The 18,647-nt window shown below is 39.7% G+C and overlaps 1 protein-coding gene across 6 annotated transcripts in view; it reads right to left on the bottom strand.

Moving 5' to 3' along the window:
* LOC109400994 (protein rolling stone) overlaps positions 1-18,647 on the bottom strand; it is a 228,371-nt gene that overhangs the window by 143,720 nt on the left and 66,004 nt on the right. Inside the window, exon 2 of one of the 6 annotated variants that reach the window (XM_062851351.1) lies at positions 1,489-1,917. The exons of 3 other annotated variants lie outside the window; for them this stretch is intronic. The gene's annotated coding sequence lies outside the window, so the exon portion shown is untranslated. The remainder of the gene's footprint in view (positions 1-1,488; positions 1,918-18,647) is intronic. 2 more of the 6 variants (XM_062851349.1, XM_062851347.1) reach the window with 2 other exon arrangements.

The following is an 18,647-nucleotide window of genomic DNA, read 5'->3' as shown; positions in this document are numbered from 1 at the left end:
AAATAGCTGAATCATTTAACATTACTTTTCGTTGAACGGAAAATTCTTTATTGGACCACTGGGTGTGATATAGGGTGACAAAAGGTATTATCGGCAGGTTTGTTCTCTTCATCATGAGGGGTTTTTGTCGGCTAAGTTGCCTGAAACTTGGTCATATAATTCAGCTAGGTTGGGAAATATTTGAGGCCAATTTTGAGTTCAATAGGTTTCAAAAAAAAACCCATGACGTAGAGAACAAAACGGCCGATAATACGTAAGTTCCCCTATGTTGTGCGTTGTCCGACGGTGTGCAGTATCTTTTTTTCTTGTCTACTTGGGATACTGGGATAATCATTCATAGCATTTGAGGGGGTTAGAAGCAAAGGGGTGTAAGTAACAAAAACCCACTTTCGAGTAAATGAGGTTTAAAGTTTTTGACCAATTTTTCATCCCATACAAAATGTATTGTGATTCAAAATCAACCCAATTTTCTCTGATTTATTATAATTTTTCTAACCATCGTAGAAACAATCTTAAAAAGTTCCTGAAAGCTTGAAATCTGATGAATTTTATGATATGTTCAGCTCAAAATCGATAAAATGGTCACTTACACCCCTTTGATTCTGGGCCCCTCATTTATGAGAGATCCCTTGTCAGCGAATTACTCTCCGGATTGTGGGCAATACCCCTCTCAAGATTACGTTGATATTTCTATTAGGGTTCTGTCGGACTCTGGGAGTGTCTCTCTTAGTATCCGATGGAAATCACTTTCAAAGCTCTAGGCAATCCCTGTTATGATTCTAAGAGAATCCATTTCAAGATTTTGGGTGATCTTTCCAAGGATTGTACTTGAATCTCTTTCAGGATTTTGGGAAATTTCCTCTCAGCATTCTAGGAAAATTCTGGAGGAATCTTTTTCAGAATTCCAAGGTAAGACCGCAAAGTAATCAGAAACTTGTGTAGAAAGTCGTACACTAGCCAATGCAAAGGTAAAAGGTACGTGCATTTTTACACTCATCTGATCACTTGCGGTTATCGACAAAGTTTTTTGACATATCTTAGGCCAGTTCTATATTATCGGTTATGTGATTTGAAAGACTACAGTTTCTAACGATAAAAATGGAACAAAAAAGTACAAACTTTAGAGAGTATAGAATGATATGAAAGTGGATCCATCAAACTTTCTGACATGTGGTATTTTGACCCATGCTAAGCTACGTCCATGCACGAAAAAGACGGTAGTATCAAGTGCTTCGCTCTTTACGGTAATGCTGTATCAGGTGGATTAGAAGTAAATTGAATCACCGCAGTTTGTTTGCCAGCTTACCGTTCCCTGTAATCTTTCAAAGTCTCTCTCGCCTTCAGCCGTCATGTGTAGGAACGCTAACGCTACAACAGCACATTTGCCTTGATACATATTTAATCAACATACTTCCTAAACCCGACCCCCTCCACCCGTTCCGGAAAATATTTAAACATTTAAACGTTCCAACATTTGCTCAAGATTACCTGAAACAGGAAGACTTGTTTTCGTTGTGCGAACACGCACAACTCTGCTGCTCCTGGTATTCCAATGTGATGCTGTTTACGATTCCCACTCGAGCTGTTACGAAAGCCTACGTCCGTCCACAGCACCAACCACAAGGAAGGAGCACAGTTCTGCTGCTGCTGCTGCTGTTGCCGATTCAACAACGGCGACGGGGGATCGATTTTCACTAGGCTAGCACTTGTGGGCGAAGGTTATTCCACTACTGGTTCTGGACTGCACCACCATCCGGGAGAAACGCTACTTCTGCTGCACACTACTTGGTCACTTTTCATCTGTGATAGTGCTGTTGAAGGATGTTGGGTGGATTTGTATTTATTTAACTTGATTTATTATGCTTGCACTTGGATTGCCTGAACGATTTCACTTCATTTATTTGCATTTGAATTGCTCTTTTTCACAGTTGATTTAGCAACACAAAATACGGTTTTATGAAACTAACACAAAACAAAACGAAACAAACTACAAATGCAAAAATAATGAAATTCAAGCATACAATACAAGAATACAAATTATCTAAAGTCATTATAATGACTGGTAATGGGCACCGAACAACTAGGGCAGTGCTGGTATTTTGGGCAGTTTTCCGCTACAACTCAGTCAATTAATCCTAATTTTTGTACATGACTAGATACTAGACGTATCTCATCACATAAAATAAATCAGATCAATTGGGTAAAAATAGACTGAAATTGAGCGAAAAAGTACCCAAAATAGAAGCTCTGCCGAAATTGAAACACATATGATGCATTTTTTACCCTCTCCCAAGTATTTTTGGACAAGAAATTGTTGCATGCTTTCAATATCATAACAGGCGCAAATCGAGAATCGATTTGACTATTTAGATAATAGGGAACCAACGTATTTTGGACACAGCGTTACGCCAATATATTTTGGACACTTTCATTTGTTTTTGTCGTAAGTGTCCAAAAAATATTGGTGCTTTGCTGTGTTCAAAATCTGTTGGTTTCCCTATTGATTACCCAAGTGAGCAATATTCAATATGTGTTGATAGCACCCTGACTGACAAAAGTACATTAGAAGGCAACCACCCATATGTAGAGTTTCGTAATCTGACCAGCTAACACGAAGTCGTATATGATGTAGAATAGGATGCTAAAGTGGAGGCCATATGCGTACATGCTCCCATTTAATCTTGTGTAAAGTGTACGCATATCGTCTCCACTTTAGCATCCTATACAACACCATATACGATCGTGTGCTGGCTGGGCGATAACTGTTTAACTGTGAAATGCTATTAAATATGGATTAATGACCTAAATCTTTTAGCCTTGTATAGTCCTTAATTCAAATTTAATAGCTTTCCACAGTTAAACAGTTATCAGATTACGAAACTCTATACATGGGTGGTTGCCTTCTAATGCACTTTTATTAGGGTTTTATCTGATTCCCGTCATACTAAGCACCGACCAATAATGAATAAGTTTATTCTTGTATTTACCTCGCCCAATGCACAATGGGAAAAAATAGGTATAAAACGCGAATAATATTCGCGTTCAATTCAATATATCTGCTCGGAGTGGATGGATTCAAATGAAATTTTGACACAAACTGCGAAAATCTCTACAGTTTCAGATAAGGAGGGCGTCATTCGTCGCACGATGCTGGAAATCAGTGTATCGGGCCCGTTTTAACCCTCTCTCTCTCATTTTCACCTTTTTGGAAAAAAATCCTGGAGTGCAAAATAAATTATTTATTTAATTCGTGTTTGTGTTAAAACTTCCGTAGTATCAAATGGAGCTGGTTTGGCTCACCGCACGGCATTGAAAATTGGAATATTATCGAGTAACCCCGTTATCCCCTATTTCTTTAAGATGCATGTGAAATCTTCACCCGGAGTGGAACGCAATCGACAAGAGAAGGACCAATCTTATGTCTTTCCGATACTATGGAAGTTTCTACACAAACACGAGTTAAATAAGCCATTTATTTTGCACCCCAGTCGGGAATAGATGAGGATTTTCTATAAAAGGTGTGAGAGAGAGCGGGGTAAACCGAGCTCAATACACTGATTTCCAGCATCGTGCGGCGGATGACACCCTCCTTATCCGAAACTATAGAGATTTTTGCAGTATGTGTGTCAAAAATTCATTCGATTCCATCCACTCCGAGCAAAAATATTGAATTTGTTCGCGTTTTATACCTATTTTTTCCCACTATGCAATGCCTCATGGCATTGATGATATGAAAATGACTTTCATATCATGTAAAAGATCTACCATTTCCTTGAAATAATAAGATTAAATAACTGTCCCTCGAATTCTTTTTAATCTTGTCCACGTTTATTTCGAATACAACATTTAAATTCATGTTCCCGTCACACGTTCTACGTGACACTATGGTACATAGGGGTAAAAAATGTAGATGTAGCTTTAGAATAACGACCAACATGTTTCGATTAATATTTTGTTGAGTTGATAATAATTTTGCCCACCAGATCACATAACGTCATCACAGTGCATTGTGTTTCGTATGCAGAAAATCCAAGCACACACTTGCCTGCATCTTCCCTGGGACGAAGAAAACATGTTGTTTACAATTTACCGACAGCAAAAAGCAATTTATTGCAATAAGCCTGTATACATTTATTACGAAACGCTAAATTCGGCATGTCCTGCCCCTCCTCCTCCGAAACGCTTCTTTGCATTAAAATCCTGAATTTTTAGTATGGGTCGTAACGTTCGGCCCTTACTCACCCCCTCTCCTTAGAGCGTTACGTAATTTGTGGATGGTGCCTAATTGAACAGCTTTTGCTACATTCTGCAGCAGTGAAATCCAACTTTGAGGTGTCACAGAGCTTTTGTGGGGTGTGAATTGAAGGTCAGTTGAATTTGAATTTTGTTGGGGGCCCATATAGCCGAGGCGGTAAACGCACGGGTATTCAGCATGACCATGCTGAGGGTGACGGGTTCGATTCCCGGTCGGTCCAGGATCTTTTCGTAAAGGAAATTTCCTTGACTTTCTTGGGCAAAGAGTATCTTCGTGCCTGCCACACGATATACACATGCAAAATGGTCATTGGCAGAGGAAGCTCTCAGTTACTAACTGTGGAAGTGCTCATAGAACACTAAGCTGAGAAGCAGGCTTTGTCCCAGTGAGGACGTTACGCCAAAGAAGAGAAGAAGAGAAGAGAATAAGTTAATCTGGCATAGTGAAAATTGATCGGTGATGAAGAACAATTCAGCTAGCTGCTGCTTTGGTTCGGTAGCCTTCGTCATACGCAAGATGAGAAGAAAAATTATGAAGTCGTACGTGGAGTGAAATTTAAACGTGAAATTGTGCTTACATATTCGATTTCCAGTGCTATAGGGGCAGTCAACATCTCTTTACTTCCAAAAGTCATTGGCACAGGCGAGTTGAAAAATCTTTAATTATTGGCTATTTTCCATCTGATGCGACAAGAATTAGCGCATATGTCAAAGTATATTTTTACCCTACCGCTTCTGTTGTTTGTATTAAAAAACCTAATTAATCCACCTAACGGTGATGGCCCATTTAATAAAATTCAAATGGAATGTTGATGAATATCGTACTTTCATACGTATCAAAAAATAATTTCATTGCACCAGAAATCATATCGTTTATCTGGTTTTTGATGTTTGAGCCTTTAACACTCCAACAAAAGCCGGAATCTTGAATTTTGAGCCACCATTTTGGATTTAAGTCCGCCATCTTTTTCAGACTTCATCCCCATACCAAATATATTCATATTGCATGGTTTTAGAGACTGAAACTACAATAAACAGCCGCTATCTGCGACTATCAGTTGCGGAACTCCTTCGGACGGCCTATATCGATCATCAAAAAAGGTTCACTGACGGATCGCTCTCGACGCTGGGTGTTGGAATTGGGATAGCTGGGGAAAACCTTGTGATCAGCCTTAGCCTCTCGGAACAAGGTTCAGTGTTCTCCGCCGAGGTGGCGGCCATCCTCCACGCTGCAACTAAACCTGCGGACCGGCCTCTCGTGATTATCACAGACTCGTTCAGTTGCATCTCAGCTCTGCAATCAAATACCCCCTGTCACCCTTGGATTCAAGCCAACATCAAACAAGCCCGTGGGACCTATTTGCGGAAAACTAAGCAGAGCACCAACGCCTGGGTGGACTTGAAATCTAAAAAAGAACAAGTCCTCAACTCACGACTACGAACGGGCCACACCAGGGCTTCCCACAACCTGGGAGGGATACCTTTCCACAGAACCTGCGATATCTGTGGGATAAACAACTCGGTCGAGCATATCATCTGCGTCTGTCCAGCCTATGAAGGACCCCAGCAGTTTTATGGGATCCCCGGAAGTATTCGCGATGCCCTCAGGGATGACTCATCAGCACTTGCCGCTTTGATGTGCTTCATTAAGGATGCAGGCCGTTATTTTTAAATATAGCACACTCACTTCTTGCCATGTTCAACTTTTAGTAATAGTTAATCGTGATTCTTCAAGCACTATTTACTAAAAAGCATCCCGAAAACTTTCAATAATGTACCAATTGCTTTGCGTTTTAAATTTGTATCTCATGCAAGTATGCTAACTCTGTACATTAGCTCATAAGGAATACTTCTGTAGTTCTTTTTCTCAGGCGAGCCCCTCCGGCTTGTTCTGCTTTTCTATGACCCGGAATGAACCTACCTACGGCAGAAAATCCCCGAATAAAGAGATAAAAAAGCCGCTCTCTTGGATATTAGATCGCCATGTTGGTTATTCTGGTTGCTATTTTTGGACTCCGAAAATCCTCCCTACACCAAATATACCCGTATTGAATGATTTATTAGCCTTAAACTCCATTAAACAGCCGCCACCTTGAATTTTGGGACGCCATCTTAGGTTTTAAATCGCCATCTTGGACATACTGGTCGCCTTTTTTGGGACTTCGTACATCTTCTCCATACCAAATACTCCCTTATTGCATAGTTTTAGAGCCTAAAAAAGACAACGGCCATCTTGAATTTAGAGCAACCATCTTGGGTTGAGAACTTCCACAGTTATTAATTGAAGGACTATCTTTGCCTGCCATTGCATGAATTTGTATATTGTGAGGCAAGTACAATGATACACTATGCCCAGGGAGTCGAGAAAATTTTCCCGACCGGAACGGGAATCGAACCCGCCGTCTCCGGATTGGCGATCTATATATATAGCCTTAATGGACATAAGCCTGGGACACAAAAAACGTTTTTGTTCATGTATACTTTTTGGGTTCCTTATCAACTGTGCAAAATTTTAAGCTCAATCAAGGAAACTATATTTAAACTTCGGCCATTCCAAGTTTTCATAAGATTTAGTATGGGAGAAAACAGTTTTTTGAAGAAAAAATCCTCACAGGTTACCCCTTAACTGCTAAAAAAAAGTCGATGAATGATTTCTGTTGGAATTTTACAAGAACCAACCCCTCAAAGACCGCAAAGCGATCTGACGCATAAGGAAGTGGTTGACTAAAAACCGAACAGCAGGGAAATGGTGTTGAACATGTGAAGAATGACAATAAACAATAAAATATCGTTACTTTATGGATCGGGAAAAGCCTAATAACTTTTCCCATAAACGTCGAATCGTTTTGTGGTTTCGTGAAGTTTCCTACACAAATCTTTCATCGACTTATTTTTGGAGATCATTGGGTGACTCGTAGCGATTTTTCTTTGAAGAAATTCTCCATAGTAAATCGCATGAAAAACCAAGAATGGCGGGTGCTAAAATATAGTGTATGTCCCAGGTTAATGGTTATCTTCCCCACACCATTTGCCATTTTGAATTTGGAATATTAGGTCGTCATATTGAACTTTGGGCTGACATCGCGGAATTCTTGGTTTCCAGTGTTGATTTTCGCACAAAATTCGTCAACAATGCTGAAGGTTAAAAATTCTGCGCAGTTTGATGTGTCGCATGATGGGTCTTGATTCAGTTTTTTATACTGCCAGTTCTGCTGATGCTGGTCCGGATCACTGAAATGACCATAACTACGGGACGCCTTGTCCGATCCGGACCATTTTTCATACCGTCGATGGGGGTGACAATGGGTCTGGGGGGTGAGATTGGGTCAAAACGGAGAAATATAAAATTTGAAATAGCTTATCAACTATCGCTAATTTATATTGAAAACTTTATATTATTTCAAAGAGGAGATGTTTTTACACGTCATGATGCAGATTAAAATGTTTGGCAATAATCGTTTTTTGTTAAATTTGTGGCTAAACTTATATGATGAAGCTACTAGTAAATCACTCTGAAAAAATTTCTCCTTCGGAATGTTTAACACAAGTACCTTACCATAAATTTTCTTATAAGTGGTTAGCTGTAGGTATTACCTGGTTGATGCAATGAAAAAAACGGGCTGTCGCTGCTCTTTTTATTTTAAAAGTCAATACTTTCGACCCTATGTCTAAATATTAAGAATGGGGGTGAGATTGGGTCAAGCAAATTATCGAGTGCACATAAACTTATCTAAAAATTTAACTAGTTTTCCAGTCCCCATTTGACGTTAGAGTGGTGCCATGTTACCGTATCTTCATAACAGCACGTTTTTTTTCGAAAATAGTGTCATATAAGGATCATTCATAAAATACATAGAAAATACTGAAGAAAGAAGAATAAGTCTATCGTTTTGCTAGGGCTCAAAAAAAAATATTTAAAAATCTTTTTAAATGTTATTGCGGGAGAGGTTCTAATAATGTGAAATGTTGTGTAACATAATATTTGATCGACCCTCTATCTTGAGATGGAATGATTTGCTTTGGCTATATAGAGGCCAAAGATCATGTACGTAAGAGTTTATAACGGAGGGTTTGGTTAAACATGTCTTATGCAGTATACTAAAAATATATTTAATCAATCTTTCAATGCGCCCCTCCCTCATTGCAATCCCCTCCCCCCTCTCATGGAGGTTGAAACTTTAAATGAGGATGATTATGGTGGCTAAAAATGGCGATACAACATGCAAACGTTATTTTATCAAATTTCAACCATTTTTTCGGATGTATTAGCCCTTTTAGGCGGATTTACCATCTTTTAAAATTACCTAAGTCTTAATTCGTAATGATTACATCGTATTTCAAGTAGCTTTACTAGATATGATCAATAAAATTAACTTATATTTTTGAATAGGCGATTTTGAATACTTTGACCCATTCTCACCCCCTCTAAGGGGTGAGATTGGGTCAATTTTCAATCATTTGTAGTTTAGTAAGCAATTCATTTGATATGATACTTTCTTGCTAAACTATCATAACCACATAGAAGAGTATACATACCAAATAAAAAGTTATTCTGACTTCAATTGCATTTGTTATTTAACAAACAATCTTTGAGTATCCTTTTTTGACCCATTCTCACCCCCAACGACGGTAGCAAACAATGCGGTAAAATTCCGGGTCGATTCGTGCCAAAATCCAAAAAATCGGCCAAAAGAAATGCTTTACAAATGAGTGAACTCTTTTAGCGCCCAGACATACATACACACACATACAGACATAATCTCAATTCGCCGAACTGAGTTGATTGGTATATGTGATGTGACCCTCTGAGCCTTCTTTCGAAAATTCGTACACTTTGGTACACTGGTATACTTGGTGACGGTCAAACTGCGCTCAAAAATTTCCGTCATCAACTATGTAGGTTGTCAGACCAGAGCGTAAACACAGTAAACACCATAGAGTACATGAAACAGAGTCGACGAAACGAATGGCTCAAAGAAGAGTGCAGTGCGGTTTTGGAGGAGAAGGATGCAGCGCGAGTGGTTATGCTGCAGCATGGAACCCGGCAGAACGTAGTAAGATACCAACAGAACCGGATGCAGACCCGTCTCTTTCGGTAGAAATAAAACCACTTGGAACTTCCACGCTGAGGAAAGTTAAAGATGCCATTCAGCACCTCAAAACCAACAAATCTTCCAACTGATCGTATCCCAGCAGAAGTCATCAAAACGACAAAAAAATGGCCACTTGCCGCCAACGAATGATAGTAAGGATCTGGGAAGCCGTACAGCTACCGAAGGAGTGGAAAGAAGGGGTAATCTTACCCATTTCCAAGAAAGGCAACCATGTGAAATATGAGAACTTCAGAGCAATCACCTTTAGAATGTCGCTTAGTGCTGTCCCAGATCATTTTTTTTTTATCTCTATTAACGAGATTTTTAGTCCTAGGCTAGTTCATCTCGGGACCCACGCTTTACTTCCCTTCCGAAGGAAGAGCTCACATTTTGCGAGTTTGTCGGGAGTGGGATTCGATCCCAGGTCCTCGGCGTGATACTCAAGTGTTCTAACCATCACACCAGGTCCTATCCCAGATCAACTTTCGTCGTCTGTCACCTAAAACAAATGAGTTTTTTGGAAGTTATCAAGCTGATTTTATCGACATTCTTCTTTTGTTGTTGTCGAGGGACTTTAACCCGAAGGTCATTCGTCCCTTATCGCAAATTTTATCGACAGCCAGGTGGAAACAGACCAGATCTTCTGTTAATCGACTTCAGGGTGACCTACGACAATATCAATCGCATCATTTATTTAGATTTTTTTCACCTGACATTACTGGGAATATGTAGCAGATTGAATGGATGACATATCGATCCAGAATTGGCAATATAATAAATTGAAGAATTGTGTTTGACGACTACTGACGGCAACAATTGACCATATGTGGTGGAACGGTTCACAAAATTTACATAATTCCACCACTTATTCAAAATTTCCTCTCCATCACTACTATCCCTGCTCAATACGGTCGTCAGTATCATCATCCATCGTGTGCGTCAGAATATGAGTGATGAGCAGTTAGATATCCATCCATTGCCACTCGCAGATATTTGGTATATGGTGTCGGAAGCCCTACCAACATCCACCCGACCCAAAGCTTGCGCTGTCAGTTGCTCCAGCAGCGTTGTTTCTGTACTACGGCGGCACCAGCCAGACCAGCCAGACCAGCAGTGCACTGCCAACCGAATGGAAGTCCCAAGCCGCGTGCCATCATAATGCCATCATAAATCTTATTTTATGCACATCGAATTTAGGGCTTCACCGCAGCAGCACCAGCAGCAGCAGCAGCAGTAGTAGGTACCGGCTGGCTCCCGGCCACTAACTATCGCTAAAAAATTGGGCGACCCGACTGCGCTCGAAACTATTCTGTGGTTTTCCCGAAAAATGACTTTAGCTTCTTTCCGGTTTCGCGGTTGTGAGCACTTCAGCAGGGTTTTACCAATGTCTTTTTTTTTTCAAAGCACAATATTTTTCCTGGAATATCTATTGTTTCTTCATGTTTTTCAATCAATAATTTTAGATGGACGGATTGCACATGAGGTGAGGTGCAGATGATACAGAAATACCTAAAATAATTGTTGAAGGGCCCCCCAAGTAACATTTTAAGTTTTGTTCGGCTCTACAAGAGATCTTCATGACCAATTTTATAAAACTTGCAATAAAACTGAATCATACATCAAAACCTCTTGATAACCTCTTTAACCTTCCTTAGTCCCTAAAAAAAAGTTACAAATAAGACCCTGGGGTCATTTTTGACCCCAAACTTTGAACGGCTCTCAAAAATCAGTGGCTGGGCCGATTTTGATTTTCTTTGGCCCAAATGAAAGCCACACATGTCTAGTTTTCAAAACTCCCGGAGAGTTCCGGATTTGGTCACTGTGGCCACCGGGAACCTGCTTCAACTGAAAAATGCCGCTTTAGAGACCCCAACTTTGGCAAGCTAAACCTTTGCAACCGAACAAGTAATCAGGACCGTTCAAGAATCGTTGGAAAGGTATTCACGTGGACTTTGATTAAAGACATTAATATTGACTAATTCTTAAGAACCGGTTCCGGAAATCCGGAACATCCGGGAAGTAATGTTTTTCACGATAATGTGCTAGAAAGCACATTCATATTATTTACAGGATAGAAGTTTTTGCATCAAACTTCTTTAGGCCATAATACAATCTGTCGAGAACTATTTCTGTATGTTTCTGGTTATGTCCCGTCCTTCTGGAACCGGTTCCAGGGATCCCACAAGATGGCCAACGAGTTGACTGTAACGAAATTGAACGGTTTTCCGCGCCAAACACATCTGCGTTGGTTAACTCATGATGAAATCTCAATAATTTTACATGCTCCATATTGTTGTGATATGTAAAAATATTGTTGGACATTGTGGTCTTATGTGGCCACCGGAGTGACCACCGGAGAAACCCGTATTGAGGGACTTCCATGTTTTTGCAACAAAGATAGGCATTCGACGGCTCTAACTTCATGATTTTTCACGGCCATGTGGTTTCTGGCATTAAATAGAAGAAATGACCATTCTGGTCTGTTTTGGCCACCGGAGTGACCACCGGAGAAATCCGTATTGAGGGAGTTTCATGTTTTTGCAACAAATATAGGCATTCGACGGCTCTAACTTCATGATTTTTTATGGCCATGTGGGTTCTGGCATTAAAAAGAAGAATTGACCATTCTGGTCTGTTTTGGCCACCGGAGTGACCACCGGAGAAACCCGTATTGAGAGACTTCCATGTTTTTGCAACAAAGATAGGCATTCGACGGCTCTAACTTCATGATTTTTCACGGCCATGTGGTTTCTGACATTAAATAGAAGAAATGACCATTCTGGTCTGTTTTGGCCACCGGAGTGACCACCGGAGAAACCCGTATTGAGAGAGTTTCATGTTTTTGCAACAAAGATAGGCATTCGACGGTTCTAACTCCATGATTTTCCATGGCCATGTGGGTTCTGGCATTGAAAAGAAGAATTAACCATTCTGGTCTGTTTTGGCCACCGGAGTGACCACCGGAGAAACCCGTATTGAGGGACTTCCATGTTTTTGCAACAAAGATAGGCATTCGACGGCTCTAACTTCATGTTTTTTCATGGCCATGTGGCTTCTGGCATTAAATAGAAGAATTGACAATTCTGGTCTGTTTTGGCTACCGGAGTGACCACCGGAGAAATCCGTAATGAGGGAGTTTCATGTTTCATGATTTTTCATGGCCATGTGGCTTCTGGCATTAAAAAGAAGAATTGACCATTCTCGTCCGTTTTGGCACTGGCTCGGTCCACGGCGACGGCGACGACGACGAAGTGATGATGAAGAATAAATTAACGACAGTTTGGTTTGGGGGGAGACCACGCAAAGTAGTTGGAACGAATCGAGGATAATGATCGAGCATATGATGATGAGGATCAACATCGGGGCGCAAGAATTTTTTTAGGGGTTACCAATCGTGATATTGTCAGAGGCGTAGCTGGATGTTCCTCATACGTTATTTATTTATCGGCGCAAATATTGTGTATACGACAGTTGTGGAAATTTTACTATACTGTTGTTGAAAGCTTTATTGAATTAAGGCTCTGATTCATTTGACGGACTTTGTGGTTTAATGTTTAATGTTCCTGATTACTCCTGGGCACTGGGTTTTATCCCTGGCCCTGGCCAGTCTCTTTCAACGTATTTTATAACTTTGTATATACAGTCGAGACTCTTATAAGATCACAGGTCGGGGGCGCAATAGGAATCCGCTTAATAGGAGACCAAGAGCTTATGGGTTTTCGGCCTTTCGGAGGTATGGCCTATTATCTCGGGTGTGTTAAGAGTTAGCGCAATACTTTCTTCGGCAAAGTTTTAGGGCTTGATAAGATCTACCATTTAGAACTTTGGTTCATATGATTAGTTGGCAACTTGGCCGCTAGAGGGACCATCAACAGTTTGATGCTAAATTGCACTACAGAAACCATATCAGGTTGTCAAGCAAACGTTACGATATGCGACAGCTCAAGACCCTGATAATTTGGAAGGATAGTGTCTTCGGAAAAGTTGTTGGGCACGCCAATAACTTACTGACGATGAGTTGCGAAGTTCAAAATTCCTCCACTGGGTGGCGCTAGTGAATATGCAAATTTAAGAAATTTCATAGCTCAGAATCCTGATATAAGTTATGTTAAGTTGGTGTCTTCAGCAAAGTTGATCAGTATGACATAAACTTACATAAAAATAAACACTTGTTTCGCAATTCTGCCACTAAGCGGCGCTAGTGAACATGCAAATTTTAGAAAACTTATAGCTCAGAATCCTGATAACTTAGAAAGTTGATGTCTTCGGCAAAGTTGAGCAGTATGACATAAACTTACATAAAAATAAACACATGTTTCAAAATTCTGCCACTAGGTGGCGTTTACTGGGATTTTCGTCTTTTTCCGACTTTTTTGGAGTTTTTCGGCTTGGCAAAACTAGTGTCGCTCTCCCCGATAACTTATTAAGTTGGTGTCTTCGGCAAAGTTGATCAGTATCACATAAACTTACATAAAAATAAACACTTGTTTTGCAATTCTGCCACTAGGCGGTGCTAGTGAACATGCAAATTTTAGAAAACTCATAGCTCAGAATCCTGATAACTTAGAAAGATGGTGTCTTCAGCAAAGTTAATCAGTATGACATAAACTTACATAAAAATAAACACTTGATTCAAAATTCTGCCACTAGGCGGCCTTTACCGGTTTTATGACTTTTTTTGAAGCAAAACTAGTGTCGCTCCCCCCGATAACTAAGAAAGTTGGTGTCTTCAGCAAAATTGACCAGTATGACATAAACTTACATAAAAGGGAAACCTTGTTTCGCAATTCTGCCATTAGGTGGCGCTAGTGAACTTGCAAATTTTAGAAATTGTATAGCTCAGAATCCGAATAACTTAGGAAGATGGTGTCTTCGGCAAAGTTTATCAGTATGACATAGACTTGCACCAAATGGGACACTTGTGTCAGAATTCTGCCTCTACGTGGCACCAGTAAACACGCAAATTTTAAAAATCTCATCGCTCAGAATTCTGCAATCTTGGAGAGACTGTATTCTTCATTGATGAGATACTTGGTTTGAAATTCTGCCCCTGGGCAGCATGCACATTTTATTAATTGTATACCTTGATGTCAGTCGGATCCTCCGTGGAACTTTTAAGAGTATGCCAGTTGAAACTACTAGACGAATTAATTTAATAAAAAAATTAAAGAATTGCGAAATGTTCATAAAACTCACTAAATGAATAATATTTGTGACTGAATTCCTCGATTGCAGAACTTGATAATTCCCTAATTCAAGTGAAACATTGTTTGTCTTCCTCAAGAAAGCCCTTCTCCTACCAACTAAGACAACTTTTCATTCTGAAAAAGCTGACTTCACGTAAGTATACGAAAATAGAGCCAGCAAGAAAGGAGAAAGTATATCAAGTACTAACAAATAATGTGGACATATCTAAAAAGATAATGAAAAGAAACGATGTGATCTTCAAGAACAGTGAACATAGACGACCAAAACGTTAAGTGGTATTAACCAAAATATACGATGAAACGTTTGTTTGTGAACCGAAGTAAAACTATCCTCAATTCTCGAACTAACTATATTACCATTGACAGTGCAGTATCAGACTACAAGAATCGCAGTATATTTTAACAAGAATTGCCTCTACTACAGAATAACCTTGTTGAACAATAAGAATAACAACTGAGCATAAAGATAATATGTCGCGTGTCGAAGCATGAAAATTGAGCCGTCGAAAGACTGCTTCTGGTGATAAATCTAGATAATATGAGCGTTTAAAAATAAACATAGGAGTTCCCTAGTATGTGTTTTTCCAGGTGGTCACTCCGATGGCCAAAGCAGACCAGAATAGTCAAAATAGTACACAATCATGAAGTTATAGCCGTCGAATGCCCATCTTTGTTGCAAAAACATGGAAGTCCCTCAATGCGATTTTCTCCGGTGGTCACTCCGGTGGCCAAACGGACCAGAAGAATTAATTCTTCTTTTTAATGCCAGAAGCCACATGGCCATGGAAAATCATGAAGTTAGAGCCGTCGAATGTCTATATTTGTTGCAAAAACATGAAACTCCCTCAATACGGATTTCACCAGTGGTCACTCCTGTGGCCAAAGCGAACCAGAATATTCAATTGTTCTTTTTAATACCAGAAGCAACATGTTCATGAAAAATCATGAAGTTAGAGCCGTCGTATGCCTATCATTGTTGCAAACACATGAAACTCCCTCAATACGAGTTTCTCCGGTGGTCACTCCGGTGGCCAAAACACACCATTGTGGTGAGTTCTTCTTTTCAATGCCAGAAGCCACATGGCCATGAAAAAGCATGAAGTTAGAGCCGTCGAATGCCTATCTTTGTTGCAAAAACATGAAACTCCCTCAATACGGATTTCTCCGGTGGTCACTCCGGTAGCCAAAACAGACCAGAATGGTCAATTTTTCTATTTAATGCCAGAAGCCACATGGCAATGAAAAAAACATGAAGTTAGAGCAGTCGAATGCCTATCTTTGTTGCAAAAACATGGAAGTCCCTCAATACGGGTTTCTCCGGTGGTCACTCCGGTGGCCAAAACAGACTATTGTGGTCAATTCTTCTTTTCAATGCCAGAAGCCACATGGCCATGAAAAATCATGAAGTTAGAGCCGTCGAATGCCTACCTTTGTTGCAAAAACACGAAACTCTCTCAATACGGGTTTCTCCGGTGGTCACTCCGGTGGCCAAAACAGACCAAAATGGTTAATTCTTCTTTTCAATGCCAGAACCCACATGGCCATGAAAAATCATGAAGTTAGAACCGTCGAATGCCTATCTTTGTTGCAAAAACATGGAAGTCCCTTAATACGGGTTTCTCCGGTGGTCACTCCGGTGGACACATAAGACCACAATGTCCAACAATATTTTTACATATCACAACAATAGGGAGCATGTAAAATTATTGAGATTTCATCATGAGTTAACCAACGCAGATGTGTTTGGCGCGGAAAACCGTTCAATTTCGTTACAGTTAACTCGTTGGCCATCTTGTGGGATCGCTGGAACCGGTTCCAGAAGGACGGGACATAACCAGAAACATACAGAAATAGTTCTCGACAGATTGTATTATGGCCTAAAGAAGTTTGATGCAAAAACTTCTATCCTGTAAATAATATGAATGTGCTTTCTAGCACATTATCGTGAAAAACATTACTTTCCGGATGTTCCGGATTTCCGGAACCGGTTCTTAAGAATTAGTCAATATTAATGTCTTTAATCAAAGTCCACGTGAATACCTTTCCAACGATTCTTGAACGGTCCTGATTACTTGTTCGGTTGCAAAGTTATAGCTTGCCAAAGTTAGGGTCTCTAAAGCGGCATTTTTCAGTTGAAGCAGGTTCCCGGTGGCCACAGTGACCAAATCCGGAACTCTCCGGGGGTTTTGAAAACTAGACATGTGTGGCTTTCATTTGGGCCAAAGAAAATCAAAATCGGCCCAGCCACTGATTTTTGAGAGCCGTTCAAAGTTTGGGGTCAAAAATGACCCCAGGGTCTTATTTGTAACTTTTTTTATGGGAGCTCCCCTAGGGGTCGTCCAATGTTTTGGATGAATGGAAATGATAGTTTTCCACAAAAAAATAATTGTCTGAAAATTTCAGATTTCTAGGCCTTTCGAAACAAAAGCTATAGCGAATTGAAATTCGGAAAAGGTCAAAAAAGACCCCAAGACCTTACTAAGGTTAAGAGCATCTTCCGGCTAAGTGGACCACTCTCGGAGAGATTTTGCAAACCGCATTAAAAGTAGCAATAAACCTGTTTTAAAACTTAGTTGAAAAATTCTCGATTGTTGTTGTTTTTTTTTTCAACAAAAACTATGACAGCTCAAGATGCAGAGAAGCTTCTTTGATGGCACGTAAAGTTTAGGAGGATACATCATTCGTAATTAGAAAGCGATTATTTCAAAGCAATATTTTAGTAGTTATTGTGTTGGTAGTCTTATGCGCATTCGAATTTACCGTGAATATTGGGGTTGCAGAATCATAAATTTAGTGCGCTTCGAAAATAGTGAATATTATCATCTTGGAATGAAATAAATCAATTTGTGAATTTAGTAAAACTATGTCGAATCACAAGAAAACTCAGCAGAGAGAGTTTATTTATGTGAGCATGTTATGGAAATGATGGCAAACTATCAATTCATTGCTAATTTGAGCAAAATGAACTATTTTCCATTCACGTTAGCTAATTCTTCAATATGGCGACAACCATAATCAGCGAAAATAAAACGAAAGCAAGTTTACTTTTATGATGACCGTAATAAACCTAGCAGTGTCATAGTTCTGCTTTTCCATCAACAGATGTCGTTACTAATCGAATGGATCGCCATCTGTTGAGAGTTTTAACAGTTTTATTGTGGTAATAATGATTACCAGAAGGTTTACATATCGGAAGGTTTTGTTTACTCTTAAAATCTGTTTTTATGGATATCTTCAAGTATACTATAAAACATTTTATCAATGGTTTTCATAAAAGCAGTCATAAAACTGTGAGTTTTAATTATTGCTGTAATAAAACCCTAATAAAATCAAAGAAAACCAATCAGCAATGAAATTGTTACTTGAGCCACAGAACACAAAGCAAAGAAGTAAGCAGGACACCTCAGAAAATGGTTCTAGTATTTGTTTTTAAAAATATAACACTAGAGAAAAATGGACATATTCAGAAATATACTGGAAACAATCAGAACTATACAATTCTGCGATTGCGGCAGCAAATCGTGCTTACTTTGGACTCCGCAGAACTCTACGATCGAATAAAGTTACAAATTATTTGCAAATGTATTTGAATATTCTACTACAATGATCGAAGATTTCACTCAATCACATTCAAGCTTCGTAACTTGGGAAACACTTCACTTGCCCACTCCAAAATTCTTAGCCATAATTCGCCACTGGGAAACCGTGTTACACATATTCGGGTGAAGTTCATCCCATTTGCGGAGTAAGGCTTCTTTCTTTGGCACATTGACAGCAATTTGGTTTGTGCAACCGACAGCTGAATCGATAGACACGACACAGCACCATGAATGACGTCGAAGACTGGACTCTAGGTACTCGGGTTTCAAAAATTCACACCAGACTTCCCCATTCAAACCATAATCGAGCGTAATGGCAATTAGAAAACCGCCATGATTACTTTGGTTTCAGTCATTTGGCTTTGATGTTCAAAATTACACCAGGCATATTGTGCCACCTGAGATGATTACATTAATTATTCCGGGGTGCTCTTTTGTTCCACTGTAGCGGAAAATCGTTTCAGCTTCAGGGAGCAGCTCGTAATTAGAGTTGT

The sequence above is a fragment of the Aedes albopictus genome, chromosome 2 (assembly GCF_035046485.1).
Source record: "Aedes albopictus strain Foshan chromosome 2, AalbF5, whole genome shotgun sequence".
Lineage (NCBI taxonomy): Eukaryota > Metazoa > Arthropoda > Insecta > Diptera > Culicidae > Aedes > Aedes albopictus.
This window is presented reverse-complemented; position numbering and strand designations above follow the sequence as displayed.